Source organism: Macaca fascicularis, chromosome 14 (assembly GCF_037993035.2).
Source record: "Macaca fascicularis isolate 582-1 chromosome 14, T2T-MFA8v1.1".
In the NCBI taxonomy this organism is placed as follows: domain Eukaryota; kingdom Metazoa; phylum Chordata; class Mammalia; order Primates; family Cercopithecidae; genus Macaca; species Macaca fascicularis.
In genome coordinates, this window is record NC_088388.1 from 31,686,489 (window position 1) to 31,704,498 (window position 18,010).

General features: G+C 46.2%; 1 long non-coding RNA gene across 1 annotated transcript; it reads left to right on the forward strand.

The window, feature by feature from the left end:
• The first annotated feature begins 1,080 nt into the window (after nucleotides 1–1,080).
• On the forward strand, nucleotides 1,081–11,773 carry LOC135967036 (uncharacterized). Its single transcript, XR_010580839.2, has 2 exons — nucleotides 1,081–1,220; nucleotides 11,704–11,773. It is a non-coding gene; the product is annotated as an uncharacterized lncRNA (long non-coding RNA).
• Nucleotides 11,774–18,010: the final 6,237 nt, after the last annotated feature.

The window sequence follows — 18,010 nt, forward strand, 5'->3', positions numbered from 1 at the left end:
CTGTAATCCCAGCACTTTGGGAGGCTGAGGTGGGCGGATCACGAAGTCAGGAGATAGAGACCATCCTGGCTAACATGGTGAAATCCTGTCTCTATAAAAAAAATACAAAAAATTAGCCAGGCGTGGTGACAGGTGCCAGTAGTCCCAGTTACTCTGGAGGCTGAAGCAGGAGAATGGCATGAACTGGGAGGTGGAGCTTGCAGTGAGCCGAGATTGTGCCACTGCACTCCAGCCTGGGGGACTGAGCGAGACTCCATCTCAAAAAAAAAAAAAAAAAAAAAAAGAGATGATCAGATCCATGCACCAAAATTATTGCTGGGTAAGACAATACTGTATGTGTTACATGGCATTGGAACTTAGGAAAGCTCTTTCCTTGTGTTGTCTAATTTAATCCACTCAACAACCCTGCAAAGTGGATACCATTGTCCCTGAATTTTTATGAACGAGGGGGCCGAGGTGCTGAGAAGCTGTGTACTTTATTTGAGTTTGTCTGGCTAGTCAGTGGCTGAGCCAAATTCCAATCCAGGTCATGTGAGCCTCTGAACTTTCTGATACAACCTGCAGCCTCTCTTAACTGGGATAATACAGTAATGCACTGTGCAAGAAGGAGAAGTAAATATAGGCTGATGGTGTAGGCGAGAAGTTTCAAAGGGGGAAGGCCTAGGAGGGAGAGGGAGCTATGTGTGAACAGAAACAAAGACGGCTTCTTGGAATTGGAAGGTCTCTTGGAATTCGTCCAAACTGAGGATCACATGTCTCCACGTTCTGAGTAGGAGGATGAGGGTCTGAGTTAGGATTTGGGCCCTGTAGGGCTTGCTGAGGACATCCCCTGATGGCTAGGATTCCACACGGAGCACATCTGGTGTGACAGAGCTCACTGCAAGGGTGAAGGCTCCGCCCTATCAGATAGACAACCAGGCCACCGAGAGGCCCAGCCCTGCAAACCCTGGATTTGCAACATCCTCAAAGAACAGCAACAGGCCTTGAGCAGAATTGAGAAGGAAATACCCCCACCTGCCCTCAGCCTTGAAGTGGGCTTTGCTATTCACAAGGGCCCGTGGGTGTCCTGGCAGAGAGGAGATGGCACAGGCACCAGGTGCTAGGGTGCCAGGGCCTCCCGAGAAGGAACAGGTGCAAAGCAGGCAATTAGCCCAGAAGGTATCCGTGGGGCAGGCAGCCTAGATCTGATGGGGGAAGCCACCAGGATTACATCATCTGCGGTGAGTAGGCTTCATTAATTCTCCGATGAATGGAGGATTGAAAGGGAACTTTTTTCGTCTTCAAGGAGCCAGAAGAAGTGGTAATTAAATCGGTCTTTTAAAATAAAAAGACTCCAAAGGGGTACAAGCCTTCAAGCTTCCCCTATGGTGTTCCGGGCACTCTGGCTTCTCTTTTGGAGGGAGGAAGAGCCTATTCATAGGCTGTGACTTGGAGAGGCCCCACGGTGAGTCAGGCGCTTGCTGTGTGAGCCGCTGGTTGCTAATGTCTTCGGGAACTGCTAATTTACCCATTTAATTTGTTCCTGTACACTGGCCACAAAGGGAGACCACTCAATTATTCTGATCCAAAAGAGAGGCTTGTGTTTACCATGATCTCCCCAGCAACTGTGTGAGTGTGTGTGCATGTGTGTGTGTGTTTGCCTAACAACCTTAGGCAATGAAGAAGAGGTGGGGCTGCTGTCCTTGTTAGCATTTTCAAACACATTCCAGTCCTGAGTTGAGGGCAAAGATTGTAATGGGGTGCTTCAGAGAAGCCTTGGCTCCCAAGGAGGTTATAACCTCAAGGAGTGTTTTTAAAAAACCAAGGTGGATGGGGAAAGTGGCTACAAGTTCCTTCTACCACAGAGGATCAATGAAGGGGAACAAACATTTGGGAGTATCTACTTTGTGCCAGGTACTGTGCTTGGGTTTTACACATCTTATCTTGTTGACTTTGCATAACTCCCCTTTGAAGCAGATATTATTCCAGATTCTTGCCCTAATGGTTCAGCTTAAAGAAAACCTGTACTTCTTTAGATTGCCCTGAAAGGGTGACTCTTCTGTGAAGCCTTTTCTGTCTTTATCTGTTAAAATTCATTAAGCTCTTGTTTGTGCTCCCAGAAAATCACTTTAGACCTTAGAAAGATGGCAGTCTCAGTTTTCTCATCTGTAATATAGGGGTACCCATAGGGTCATTGTGAGAAATAATAGAAATAAATCATGGAAGTGCTTGGATAGTAGCTGACACTTAGCCCTCATCAGTCATCATTGTCATTGTTAATAAGAGTAATAATAAGATCACTTATTATAATTACTCACCTCTAAGTTTTTAAAAAACTTACAGGCTCACACCTGTAATCCTAGCACTTTGGGAGGCTGAGGCAGGTGGATCGCCTGAGGTCAGGAGTTCAAGACCAGCTTGGACAACATGGTGAAACCCTGTCTCTGCTAAAAATATGAAAATTAGCCAGACGTGGTGGCAGGCACCTGTAATCGCAGCTACTCGGGAGGCTGAGAGAAGAGAATAGCTGAATCCGGGAGGCGGAGGTTGCAGTGAGCCAAGATGTCACTATTGCACTCCAGCCTGGATGACGAGAAACTCCGTCTCATAAAAACAGAAACAAAAACATAAAAACTTATATAAATTTATGGGGAACAAGCACGATTTTGTGACATGCGTAAACTGCATAGTCGTGAAGTCAGGGCTTCTAAGGTATCTATCACCAGAATAACACACATTGTACCCATTAATTAATTTCTCATCATCCTCCCCCCACCCTTCTGAGTCTCCAGTGTCTATCATTCCACGCCCTATGGTCATGTGTTCACATTATTTAGCTCCCACTTATGAGTGAAAAATGTGATATTTGTCTTTCTGTGTCTGACTTTTTTGACTTAAGATAGCAGCTTCCGGTTCTACCCATGCGGCCTCTAGAGACATGATTTCATTCTTTTTTATGGCTGAATAGTATTCCATTGCGCATGTATACACCACAGTTTTAAATCCAATCATCCATTGATGGGCACTTAGGTTGATTCCACGTCTTTGCTATTGTGAATAGTGCTACAATAAACCTACAAGTTCAGGTATCTAATACTTTCTTTTCCTTTGGATGGATACCCAGTAGTGGGATTGCTGGATCGAATGGTAGTTCTATTTTAGTTCTCTTACAAATCTCCATACTGTTCTTCCTGGAGACTGTACTAATTTACATTCCCACCAACAGCATTTAAGAGTTCTCTTTTCTCCGCATCGCCACTCGGTTGTAAGTTCCTTGAGTGTAGGGATCATCTCTCTTTTCTTCATTGCTTTATAACAAGAGCCTAGGAGTGTTTTCATAAGTGTTATAAATTTTATAAGCCTTGCACATGGCAAGTGCTTGTTTTCTAGCTGACGGATGAATGAATAATGAGTGAAGGATGCCTCCTCCTCACTGCTGTGAGCTTCTGAGAATGGACCCTTGTCTGACCTGCTTCTGTATCGCTAGTGTTACTGCTTTGTCTGGCACAACAGAACTGCTCAGCGATTCTGTTGAACAGACGCACAGGACAGTCAGATGCTGCTACCCGGCCCGTATCTTGCCTGGAGAGTCTGGCTGCCAGCTCATCTCCGTGCTCTGGTCTGGCTATGGTTAGCTGCCACAACAGGAAGTCAGAGAGTGTGTCCTGGACACTTCACCCCTAGCTGGTGAGCTCCCTAAGGGTACGGATGGTGTCTTGTTTATTTTTAAATCCTTAGTGCCCAGCACAGCGCCTGGCACACAGAAGATGCTCAAATGGCTACCCCTAGCCTCTGAGGTCCCACTGCAGTCAAAGAGAGCAGAGTTCCAAATGAACTTGTCATCTCTCCCCTATTACCCAAATCCGTTCAATTTCCCCATTTCTGTTTGTTAAAGATCCATTTTCGGCTGGACGTGGTGGCTCATGCCTGTAATCCCAGCACTTTGGGAGGCCGAGGCAGGTGGATCATGAGGTCAGGAGATCGAGACCATCCTGGCTAACATGGTGAAACCTTGTCTCTACTAAAAATACAAAAAATTAGCCAGGCGTAGTGGTGGACGCCTGTGGTCCCAGCTACTCGGGAGGCTGAGGCAGAAGAATGGCATGAACCCGGGAGGCGGAGCTTGTAGCGAGCCAAGATTGGGCCACTGCACTCCAGCCTGGGGGACAGAGCGAGACTCCACCTCAAAAAAAAAAAAAAAAAAAAAAAAAAGATCAATTTTCTCAGTTACAAAGATCCAAGCCTCGAGGGTATTCTACCCTAACGGAAATAGCACAGGGTTTGTAGTCAGACTTGAACCCTGGCTTTGGCAACTACTAGCTGTCCTGCCTGGAGAAGTCGCTTACCCTTTCTGAGCCTCAGTTTTCCCTTTCATCGAATCAGGATGATAATACACACTTCATTCATCCACTCAGCAAGCGTTTACTGGGCGCCCCATACACAGCAGGAACTGTTCTAGGCACTGCAGATACTAAGCCTTCAACAAAACAAACATTGCTCTTGCCTGAAAGGAACTTACAAACTTGAGAGGGTGAGACAGACACCAATCAAATAAGCAAGCACACATATTGTATGCCAGATGGCAATATGTGCAAGGGAGAAAAGTAACACAGACAGAGTGAGGGAAAATGGAATGTGCTGGCCTGGATTATTAGTGTCTTACTCAGGTGATGAAGGAAGACCTTTCCAGTAAGAAGAACTCACATCTGCAGAAGAATGTTCCTGGAAGAAGGAGAAGCGCAAAGGCCCTAAAGCAAGAGTTTGAAGAATGACAAGGGGGCCCGTGTGGCTGAAGCAGAGGGAGGGAAGGAGAAAGGGAGTGTAAGAGAAGGCGACACAGAGAGGGCTGGGGCCAGATATGCAGGGCCTTATAGGACTTCGGCTTTTTACTCTGGCCAAGAAGGAAGCCTTGGGAAGGCTTCAAGCAGAGGAGTGAGACAATCTGATGCAGTTTATGAAAGGATCCCCCTGGCAGCGGCACAGAGTATGGCCCCTGGCCTGTGTGGATGAGGCAGAAGCATAAGACTGGCCATTTGCATCCCACAAATGACCTCAGTGTGAGGGATGAGCGAGATCATATACGAATGCACTTGTATGAGTATGGCACAGAGCAAGTGCTCAAGCCATGGCAGCTTCTATCAATAGCCCTGCAGCTGCCTGGCTATAGCTTCCTTGTCTGCTGCAGACAAGTCTTGGCCAGTCACATGGGTCCCTCTGTCATTGCCCGCTCAGTCACTCCCATTGCCCCTAACTCCTTTCTTCAACCCTTCACTGGTGGTTAAGCTCCTAGCACAGTAGCCTCACCTCCAGGCTCTCCCCACCCCAACCCAACCCAAATGCAACTCCACTCACATCCTTCCGCTGTTCAAGAGTCTTCCATGGACTAAAGGCTCATTAAATCCACATTCTTGGCTGGGTGCAGTGGCTCACACATGTAATCCCATCACTTTGGGAGGCCGAGGCAGGCAGATAGCTTGAGCCCAGGAGTTTGAGATCAGCCTGGGCAACATGGCAAAACCCCATCTCTACCAAAAAAAAAAAAAAAAAAAAAAAAAAAAAAAAATTAGCCAGGTGTGGTGGTGCACAGAGCTACTTGGGAGGTTGAGTTGGGAGGATCACCTGAACTCAGAAGGTCAAGGCTGCAGTGAACCACAATAGCCCCACTGCACTCCAGCCTGAGCAACAGAGCAAGACCCTGTCTCAAAAAACTAAAACTAAAACTAAATAAATAAACAAACAAACAAATAAATAAATCCACAGTCTTGGAGACTAGCAACTAAGGCCTTCCACAATAAGATACTGCATGTACGTTGCCCACCCATATTCAACTGCTATCCCAAACATATTGAATACTTGTGGAGAAATATGGGTGGGTGCAATATGTCACTCCTAGCAGAATCACTGAGGAAACTGACCACACTCACCATGGAAAATTCATGGTAATGGGTCCTTCCCTCAGGTTCCCCAATCCCGCAATATGCCCTAACCATGGTGGACATGTATTCCTGTCTGTCACTGGCTTACTTCTCCCACCAGGCTACAGCAAACTCCACAATGATATATATTCTCTTAAAGCTACAAAATGGCTTGTGGTTTCCAAATCAGTTTTCTCTTACTGCTCTTATCTCCCTTGATACTTGCCCCTGTGGGCCCCTCATCCATAATAAAATGCCCTTGTTTTACATTTACTAGTTCTGACAAGAGTCCCAGGTTCCAAGCCATGGATTGCCTTATGGGATTGCTCCTCCTGTTCCTCCGATCCTTCATTCCTCTGTCCTTTTCCAGTGTATCCACAATTCACAAAGCATCGGTGTCAAACCAATGGCAATAATAAGTGGGACCTTCTGGCTATGGATGGAACAGTGAAGTCCTTGACAACAAGTTTCTACCAGCCTGGAAATGAGGCTCTCCCATCCCCTAACACATCTACCAGTTGTGATGGATTTAAAGGCTGGCTACTGTGGAGCTTGTTCCATAGGGAATAGAAGTATTGGCCCCTGAACTGACACCTACCACCATGTGGATCTCGGAGGAAGATGAAAGAGCCCCCCAATATTAGTGTTCTAAAATAGCAATGGCCGGCGCTGTCTATTCCCCACCACGGATGCCAAAGCACGGAGAGCCACTCACAGCTGTGGGATACAGATGCCCCTGTCATTAGAAAAGGCCAGCCCTAAATGCTATTACAGACTCTAAAAACTGAAAATGTTATTGTGGAAACTTTTGGTTTTTGACAGCTTGCTATGCCTGATATGGCTAGTGGCCTGGGACACAGTTTCCCTACTCAGTGCTGGGACACCTGGGCAATACTGCACCTGCAGTGTCATCCCTATCTGTTTGGAATATATAATTCTTCTACAACACCCGGGGCCAGGAATATCACATCATCCTGAGCAGCCATCAGGACAAACAGAAAGGAATGTGGTCCTGCATGTTTAGTCCCACCTCCCCCACAAACTACCTTTATCATAGTAATGATGCCCAATTGGCAGCCCAGGGCATGTGGTGCCCTCCAGCACCCCTTTTAAATGTGCCCTCAAGCACTCCTTCTGCTTTGTGCATCTTTGTGACATCCTTCCAGATGTCAGCCTATACCTCCATGACCCAAATCTGACTTAAAAGTTGTGGTCAGGCATGGTGGCTCCTGCCTGTAATCCCCGCACTTTGGGAGGCCAAGGCGGATGGATCACCCGAAGTCAGGAGTTTGAGACCAGCCTGGCCAACATGGTGAAACCCCGTCTCTACTAAAAATACAAAAAAATTAGCCAGGCTTGGTGGCAGGCATCTGCAATCCCAGCTACTTGGGAGGCTAAGGCAGGAGAATTGCTTGAACCTGGGAGGCAGAGGCTGCAATAAGCCAAGATTGTGCCATGGCACTCCAGCCTGGGTGACAAGAGCGAAACTCCAGCTAAAAAAAAAAAAAAAAAAAAAAAAAAAAATTGTACCAGCCCAGGGAGACAATGGCCACATTGCAGGTAATGACCACATCCCAGCCAACCACTACATCCTGGAGGCTGCCCACCAGTAACCCACATCATCTACCAAGGGACCCCCCTGCTGGAGCACAAACAGCTTCCCTTGGGGGATCCCTTAATCAGCATTTGTCACATACCTGAAAAGGGTGGCCACCAGACAGGCCACCAAAGTTATAACTCTCTCCTCCCACTTCCTCCCCATTGGGCACAATAAACCTCATTGCTATTGTGGCCGAACTTCCCCTCCTGGGCCTCCCAAAGCAATTCTACTGCCTAAGGCTATCTCCGGGCTAACTTGTATGTACACGTAGATAAAGCCACATCCCAGTGGCTGGACCTCATGCAATGTTGGGCCTCCAATCTGCCCCCATAAGCAGGCCACTCCCTTATTTGCACCACAAAACCACCAACACCAAACACTTCTGGTCTAGGCTCCTAGGTCTTGCCCTGTCCTATGCTGGCTCAGATGTTATCCAGTCTGGTCCCTGGCTCATGAGTCCAGATCATGCATCTATCCAAATGTACAAATACATGCCTATGTTTGTATCTTCCTAGGTCCACATAGCACAACCAGTGTCATGGCTCACCCCAGATATTAAAGGAACATGAGAGATTGGAAGCCCCAGAGGGAACCTGCTTCACCTGTTCCACTCCTAGATAACTTCCTCCTGACATCCCAACTACCTAAACTCACCGGCACACTGTTAACTCTGACAACCCCCTTCACATTTTTCTAACTGTTCTGCAGTTTAACCCTGCTGGTCACAGTCCCTAGTCAGAGGTGATGGGCCGTCTTCCTACCCATTGTCCTGGGTGTAAGCATGACCTGGGGCTAGAAGAGTGGGAGTAAGGTCTTACCATATGATCACACCAGGAAAACTAGCAGATACATTAGAGAAAGGTCCGAGGTTCTATCAGCCCTTGTAGCACAAAAATCAGCAGCACTGGAAGCTTTCACTGAAGGGCAAAAACACCTAACTGCCAGGGTGGCAGATAAGAGACTAGTTCCAGATGACATGCCAGCTTCCCAGAAGGAGTATACGCTCTCAGAGGACATAGCGTATCCTGCTGGATGTGGATAAATATTGCAGGCAAAGTAATCCAAATAGCCCAACGGATGTGCCACCAAACCGAAACCAAATTCTACATGTGGTACTCTGAACTCCCTAGGACTTGGATGTCCCCTATAGCCTGGGGTGACCTTGTTTTAGGAGGCCCTCCTGCCCACAAGTAGACTTACATACTGCACTGGCTATGTAAAATTGGTACAGCCTGTATACGAGTATATTAGCTCTTGGCATGGTGAACCAAACGTTAGGGAGTGAATTTTGAAGAAATTGAGTTGAGTGCAAAAAGTTGCTCCCAGCAAAATGTCATTTGGCCAAACAATTAACACCCACTGGGGCAGAAACCATCAGGGCACCCCCGCCCCTCACCACCCACTCAGCCCCACTCACCTCTGCAGCACCTAGTAATCACATGCAAGAAAACTCACCCTTGCTCTTTCTGATTGACTACCCCCAGCCTGACCCCCACCAGAGCAGATCACTTAAGATTAATCTCCCCCCATACCTCCTCTCGGCATTATTCAACAGGTGGGCTCCTGTCCTATATCTACCTAGGTCCCCAGCACCAGGCTCTCTCTCTTCCCCAGAGGTCAGGGAGCCCTCTTCTCAGTGGGGCCCTCCACCAGGGGCTCCCCTCGCTGCCTATGCCTGCATAAGTAATAAACCTTTGAATTGCCTGTGATCACTGGGTCAGGTGTGGTGCATTTCGGCATCCAATGCCTTCAAATGGGAGTGAACAGCAGATCTGGTTCCTTTCACTGGAATATTGTTATGGGCCAATTCTGCAGCCATTTGGCTTCATTACTACCTGTGAACTGCACCTCCAGCTCCTCCAACTGACTCCATACCCAGACCCTTACTTGGGCTGTTTCCCACCAGACACACCTGCTCTGCTTAAGAAAACCATTATTGAAATCACTGGCTGTTAATTCCTACTCCATCCTTAGTAGCTCTGTGATCTGGAGCAAGTTCTGTAGCCTTTCTGTGACTCAGTTTCATCACCCATAACATTATGATTACAATACTTACTTCATTAGGGTGTTGCAAGGGCCTAAAAAAAGCACTCTATGTAAAGCTCATAGTACAAGCCTGAAAACAAAGGAAGTTTCCAGATAATTGCTCATTAAGGGGCAACTCGATTTTCTGCTTCCTCCAGAAAGCCTTCCATGCTGATGTCCACTCTGATCGCTCCCTAATCCAATCTGATTGCAGTTTTGGTCAGCACCTCACTGTTGACCGTGGATGTCTTCTCCATTACAAATGTGTTCATTTTGACTTCCAAGTAAGAGATAAAGGTCTTGGAAAGAAGTGATTGTATTTTACCTGGCTCTCCTACTGACTTGCTGTGTCATCTTCCTCTTATTTTGGGGGGACTGAGTTTCTTTCTCTCGGATGGCAAATACATGGCATATGTGCCAACATTTTCCCACGCCGAAATCTCAGGACACACACCACTGTTCTGCTCTTCTCTCCAGAACCTGGGTCCAGACTCACAATTCTTCCTAACACAATACTTTGGACAGTGTCTACTAACTTATCTAATAAATATGTATTGAGTACTTCCTAGGTACCATCCCTGTTAGTCAGTTGCTAGAAATTAAAACTTTGGACATCTTGTATCTGCACTTATGGAACTCATCCCTTAGTGGAGAAGAAAGACAATATGCAAATACACAAATAAGAAAATATCAAGTAGTGACAAATATAATGATGAAAATTAAATAGCGGTGTGTTAGTGCCCGGGAGGAGGCTATTTTTTAGATCAGGAAAGGCCTTCTGAGGTTTCTCCCTTGATCTGGGAGATTGGGTATGGGCCTAAGAATATGTATTCCTAACATGCAAACGTAGGAAATTTGGGAAACACTGGCATAGTGGATGAGATGAGGGCATAGAGTCAGAAGACCTAGGTCTAAATTCCAGTATGACACTGGGAAAGTTATTGAAACTTCTCTCTCAGTTTCCTTCTCTGTAACATTGGAATAATACTACTGATCTCAGGAGGTTTTTTTTTTTTTTTTGAGACGGAGTCTCGCTCTGTCGCCCAGGCTGGAGTGCAGTGGCCGGATCTCAGCTCACTGCAAGCTCCGCCTCCCGGGTTCACGCCATTCTCCTGCCTCAGCCTCCCGAGTAGCTGGGACTACAGGTGCCCGCCACCTCACCCGGCTAGTTTTTTGTATTTTTTAGTAGAGACGGGATTTCACCGTGTTAGCCAGGATGGTCTTGATCTCCTGACCTCGTGATCCACCCGTCTCGGCCTCCCAAAGTGCTGGGATTACAGGCTTGAGCCACCGCGCCCGGCCAGGAGGTATTTTTTTTTTAATCAGAATTGAATAACATCAAGCATTTAAAATGTCTGGCACATAATAAGTGCTCAATAAAAGGTAGGTATTATTTGCAGCAATTAGGTCTATCTATTTATAACCATAATGTTTTGTTTGAATCACTCAAGAGACAAATCCAATAAATGCCACAGGTAATACGGTATCTGTATGTTGGCTTTTGCCTCATGAAGCTCTTCGTCTTGAAAAATACTCAAGACATGCCTGTGAGCAAGAATGCCCAAGTCTAAGGAATAAGGGTCACACAGTTCTCTAGTTTAGGCATGTTTCAGATTTGGAGGGGCTTTGGCCTCATTTCCTCTCCTATCAAATGGGCACCAGGCTACCTGCCCTTTTTCACTCATGGGGGATTTCTGAGACTCAGAGGGATAAGAGATTTGCAAAGCATGAGACACAAACAGTCGCAGACACAGACGAACACTGACTTTCTCAGACCGGCAGGCGCGTGCAATGGCAAGGCCACCTGACACACCAGTCCTGTTCATTTGGAAAAGGGACGACTCCTTTGCATTCACAAGCTGGGCTGGTACATGAAGAATAAGAAAAAAAAAAGAAGTCAGCAGGAAGCAGCCTCTTCAACCAGCAAAGAAACCGTTAGAATCCATCCCTGAGCCCTGATGCCAAAGTTCCGCCTGCCCCACCCGTCACACTATCAAGGACACCCGCCTGCTATCAGAAAGCCCTGGGGGTCTTTTTCCCTAGTTTATCAAGGACCTGTGGAAACATTTCTCTAACTGAAGATAAGAATTCTTTTTTTTTTTTTTCCTCTCTCTCTCTCTCTCTCTCTTTCTCCTTTCTACTTCTAGCTGTCTAAACCAGAGGGCTCCTCTCATTTTCTTTCAGTAACAACTGCTCTGAAAAGAAGGTATTTTTCAACCTGGACTTGAAGTAACTAGTGGAGAGGCAGGTAAGGTGGGTTTAATTAATTCATTTGTTCATTCCTTCATTCCTTCCATTATTGTATGCTTACTGCATGCCAGAGACTGAGCTAAGAAGGCTCTTGGATGGGCAGAATGAGCTTGCAGTCTTTGGGGAAGCCAGACTGCACTTAACAATTACAAAATGTGGAATTGTAAATTGTGATCTGAACTTGGAGTGAGAGCATACATATTTAAGCTGAAAGACAGTATGTATAATAATTTTTTAGATTTGGCTCTTGCCCTCCAAGTGGATGTTTTCAGGGTTAAAAAGATGCCTCGGGGCCCAGATGACTTGCTACCATTCCGTGCCAGCCCTGTCTCCTATCCCAAGTCACAACTGCTTGACCCTTGTGAAGGTGAGAATGGAGATGACTTATTGGAGTGATAGAGAGGCTAGCATAAACCTGCCAAGACCTCGTTCAAGATTCAGTTCATTTTGCAAAAGTTGCCAGATAAAAGATATTTCCAGATGGAGGGCCACGCAGGAAATACAAATGGAATATTTGTTAATAGCTCTTCCTTTGTGAGATATGACCCAAGGCGGCCTTCTGCAATGTGATGGGAAGCACTGTAGCTTGAAAGCGTGAGAGGAGTCAGCAGGCCCACGGCGGTCTCGAAGTCTTTGGAAAGGGGCTCTGGCCTGAGCAGGCATTAAAGATGCTCTGTTTATCCGAGACGCCGCCTTTTCCACCACCGCCACCCCAAATGGAGCTGGGACCTGCTACACTCTAAGTATTGGATTCTCAGAGAGGAGGGCAGATATCTAGAAGAATGTTGAGTTCCTTAATGCTGTGGCTTTGCGTAATAACCACCTGCACTCTTTTTTCCTGTCCTTGGAGCCAAATGGGCTTCTGTAAAGAAGTCTAGCCAGAAGTCAGGGATGAGCACTATTCGAAAAGGCCTAAGTGGGCCAGGATTGCCATTGAGTGCACTGAAGAATGTGTTGGAGCTCATGAGACTGGCTTCCCCCTAACACTCGGTTGTCGAATGGGTCCACAGATGCACTGAGAGGATCATGAGCTCCCTGGAACCATATGTAAAATTCTGCATGCAGGAACAGAGCTGCGCCTAGGGAATGGTCTTTAACTTTTGTCAGATTTTTTTGGGGAGGTGTGGGGGTTAAATACACATATCATAAAATTTAACATTTAACCACTCCCAAGGGTACAGTTCAGTGGCATTAATCACATAAATATTGTTGGGTGACCATCACCACTATCTAGCTCTAGAACTTTTTAATTTTTTCCAACTGAAATGTCTTGCCCATTAAACAATAACTGTCCCCTCCCCTGAGCTTCTGGCAGCCACCAGTCAACTTTTTGTCTCTATGACTTTGTTTACTCTAAGAACTTCACAAAAGTAGAGTCATACAGTCTTTGTCCTCTCAGGACTGCCTTATATCACTTAATGTCTTCAAGTTTCATTCATGTTGTAGCTTATGTCAGAATTTCCTCTTTTTTTTTTTTTTTTTTTTGAGACGGAGTCTCGCTTTGTCGCCCAGGCTGGAGTGCAGTGGCCGGATCTCGGCTCACTGCAGGCTCCGCCTCCCGGGTTCACGCCATTCTCCTGCCTCAGCCTCCCAGTAGCTGGGACTACAGGCGCCGGCCACCGTGCCCGGCTAATTTTTTGTGTTTTTAGTAGAGACAGGGTTTCACCGTGTTAGCCAGGATGGTCTCGATCTCCTGACCTCGTGATCCACCCGCCTCGGCCTCCCAAAGTGCTGGGATTACAGGCGTGAGCCACCGCACCCGGCCTCCTTTCTCTTTAAGGTGGAACCGTGTGTGTGTGTGTGTGTGTGTGTGTGTGTATACATATATATCATATATATACACGCACATATATGTGTATATATATAATAGTATGTATATATCACTTTAAAAAATCCATCTGTTGATAGACACTTTGTTGCTTCCACTTTTTGGCTATTGTGAGTAATATTGCTGTGAATATGGGTGTACAAATATTTGTTTGAGTTGCTGTTTTCAATTCTTTTGGGTGTATGTCCAGAATGGAACTGCTAGATCATACAGTAATTCTGTTTTTACTTTTTTTGAGGAATTGCCATACTGTTTTCAATAATGGCTGCACCATTTTACATCCCCACCAGGATACACAAGTGCTCCAAACCCTCTAGATCCTCACCAGTACTTGTTAACACTTGTGCATTAGCCATCCTAATGGGTGCGGAGTAGTATCTCATTATGGTTTTGATTTGCATCTCTAATAATTAGTGATGTAGAACATCTTTTCATGAGCTTGTGGGCCATTTGTATGTCTTCTTTGCAGAAATGGATATTCAAATTCTTTGCCCATTTTGAAACTGGATTGTTTAAATCCAGACAGAGCCTGTCTCGCTCTGTCAACCAGGCTGGAGGCGTGATCTTGGCTCTATCGCCCAGGCAGTGGCACGATCTCAGCTCACTGCAACATCTGTCTTCCTTCCTGAGCTTAAGCGATTCTCCTGCCTCAGCCTCCTGAGTAGCTGCGATTATAGGCACACACCATCACGCCTGGCTAATTTTTTTTTTTTTTAAGTAGAGACGGGGGTTTCACCATGTTGGCCAAGCTGGTCTTGAACTCCTGACCTCAGGTGATCCACCCACCTCAGCCTCCCAAAGTGCTGGGATTATAGGCGTGAGCCACAGTGCCCGGCCTATGTGTTCTAGATCTTAATCTCTTATCAGATATATGACTTATATATTCTTCCATTCTGTGGGGGTTGCCCTTTCACTCTGTTGATGGTGTCTTTTGATACACCAACGTTTTAAATTTTGATGTAGTCCAATTTACCTATTTCTAATTTTGTTGCCTGTGCCTTTAGTGTCATATCCAAGAAATCTTGCTAAATCCAATGTCATAAAGCTGTTCCCCTAGGTTGTCTTTAAGAATGTTACAGTTTTAGTTACCAGGTTTTTAAAAGGTTTGTGATAATGCATGCTCTGTCTTCAATAATGATTCTGGGGAGGACTTCCTCACCAAAGCAACAACACTCAGGGCTTTGTAAATATCAGTGTGAATCTAGGAACTGGGCAATTGATGACATGAATGTGATATTTGAAGGCTTCAATTCAAAAGGAATGATTAAGTATCTCCATATTTCTATCAGTATCCTGGGAGCTAGTGAAGATGAAAACCATGGTCTCTCTTCTCTAGGGACTTAAGGCAAGATGTTGCAGGCACACACGTGAAATTATTGCATTGCAAGGCAGAATCCAATGAGGCACCTAGCTAGGCACTAGGACCAAGGACTATAAGAACTCAGAAAGGGATCACCACCATGAGCTTCAGGGGACAGAGAAACCTTCAGGGTAAAGATGTAGCTTGATCTGGGTCCACATTGGACAAGATTTGGAGAAGCAGAGAAGACTGGAGAGGATTTTATATTAACTGCAATAATCTTTGCCATGTACTCAGCACCTACTATGTTCCAAGCACTGTGCTCTGCCCACTGCATACATTATCTCAATGACTACTCCTAACCCTACATTTATCATTGTCTATTTGATCATTGCAAGCACTGAAGCTCAGAGATTTTCCTAAGATGACCCAGATAGTAAGTTGTAAAGCAGAGACTTGAAGCCAGGTTTATTTATCTCAAAGCCTCTACTCTTAATCACTCTACTATTGTAGTACCAAAGCTTTAACACAGGGAGAAAGCAGACATCCCCGACAGAGAGAAAAGAATAACACAGTGCACATAAATGGCAGAGGCAGGATATTTAAGATCAGAGAGGAGAACAGGCTGGATGGGAAGGTTCAGGGTCCAGGACTGTGGGATATAAAGTTGGATCAATGGAGTGAGCAGGATTACAGGGTGCCTTTAATGGAAGCATGGGAAATGTGGTCTTGACCTGCTAGAATGACAGAATCACACATAGAATTTCAGCTCTAACCTTCCAGTCTGCCTCTTTTCTCTATAAAATGAGAAAATTGAGGTCTCAAGAGGTTAAGCAACTTGTGGATGGTCATAGACGATAGGGAACCATTGCAAATTCTTGAGCATGGTGTTGACGGGGAAGAAAACAGTATTCCAGATCAGTTAGTGTGGCAATAAAACACATGACGGGTGACTGAAGGGAAGCAGCAAAAACTGGCAGAAAAAAACAAGCAGCTCTTCCTCTGTTTTTTGCCAAAGGATACCTCCCTCAACAATGGGTGTTTCTAGGGAGCATCATAGACGAGATTCCAGCTCTACTCCTTCTTGCTGAGGTTTGTCGCTTAAACATCTGGAGACAGGTTGGGCACGGTGGCTCACACCTGTAATCCTAGCACTTTGGGAGGCCAAGGCGGGTAGATCACCTGAGGTCAGGAGTTCAAGACCAGCCTGACCAATATGGTGGAATCCTGTCTACTAAAAATACAAAAATTAGCCAGGTGTGGTGGTGGGCACCTATAGTCCCAGCTACTCAGGAGGCTGAGACAGGAGAATCACTTGAAACCAGGAGGCAGAGGTTGCAGTGAGCCGAGATCGCGCCACTGCACTCCAGTCTGGGTAACAGAGCGTAACACCGTCTCAAAAGAAAAAAAAAAAGAATCGGGAGACAGCTTGTAGGGGCAAGTGCCATCAGAAAGGTCAGAATCACCTTCCCCTGCCAGGCTCAGCGCCCTTTGATGGCCCAAATGACAGAAAACACAGCTTCCCCAGCAGCAGCCTGTCCCCATCCTTCCCACTTCCTCCAATAGAAAGCCTGTCTGGGGTGCAATGTCTCAGATCAGTGACACGTGACTCTGAAGAGCCAATGGCCAGGAATGGCTTCTGGCACCTTCTTCATGTTGCCTTCCTGAATGTGAGCCTCGGCCAGGCCTCTGTGAACCTAACTCACCTGTCCCGTGGAGGCCAACATACTGGGAGAGGTAAGACAAGACACTCTGTTCCCCAGGCAAGAATGTTGACCCCACCTTGCTTGAACTAAGCCCTTGTAGGGCAGAACTCCAGTTATCCATCTATGTCTATCCAAGAAAGCCCTGCCCTGGCTGACTATTGTCCTCTGAGGTTCTCTTTGCTTAATTAATTCTAATAATAGCTGCCATCCGTTGAGCACTTATTCCATGTTGATCACTGGGATCAGCATTTGGCATGCATGATCTCATTTTATTCCTACAACCCATAATGAAGATATTATTATCCTTGTTTTGCACATGATGAGACTGAGGTTCAGGACTGTTTAATTTGCCTAAAACCACATACTTAAAGGAGCCAAGACTCAAACACAAGGCTTTCTCTCTCCAAAGCCTTTGCTTTTACTCATATGATTGACTGCATTCTACACTTCAGTCCTTGGAGAGGGTAGAGGTTCTGCAGTGGAGAGTCAGGCTTCAAAGAGTGGCCTTGTGGCTTCTAGACACCACCGTTTCTCTGTTCCTGGGAGCCAAAAGCCTGATCTCTTTCCCAAACCAAACTCTTGGGCCCAAATACAAATGGTATCTGGACCCTTATTCTTCTCCCAGTAATGATGCTCAAGAAAAACAAAGGACCTTGAAGTTCCTTCTCCACTTTCACCCAGGGGGCATCATGCAGGCATGCTTTGGCCAAGCGGAATGGTGCTGCCATTTGTACAGTCATTCTTTTAATGAATACTTATTGAGGGCCAGCCACAGTTAGGCACATTCTAGGTGCTGAAGACACAACTGGGAACAAGTCAGAAAAAATTTCTACCCTCCCAGAGTTTACATTCTAGCTGGGAGGAAAGGCCAAAACAAAACACACACCAAAACCCTGCACGTACATCTGTAGTAAAGAGCAGGCAGTGGTAATGCTAGGAAGAAAAACAAAGCAGGATAACAGGGATGGAGAGTGAGGAGAAACAGGATCTTATAAAGCCCCTCTGAGGATGAAATATTGAACAGAGACCTGAATGAAGTACATGGGAACCATGGGGTGATCCAGGGGAAGAGCATTGCAAGCAGAGAGAAGGGCAAGTGCAAAAGTCTTACAGTAGGAGTAAGCTTGGTCTGTTTTAAGGACTAGGAAGAAGGCCAGTGTGGTTCAAGCAGACAGAGTGAAGGGGCATGCTGGAGAAAAGGACAGGGTGGGCAGTAGAAGCCAGATAATAGGGCCTTCCAGGCCACAGTGAGTTTGGATCTCAAATATGCTGTGCTGGGGACCCAGGCACTGTGGTGTGTCACTCAGGTGTGGTACCTCTGCATAGCTACAGAAAGGAGAGAGACTGTATAAACAAAGAGCATAAAGACAGCTCAGTGAGTCAGCCCACCTGGCTCTGACTCCCACC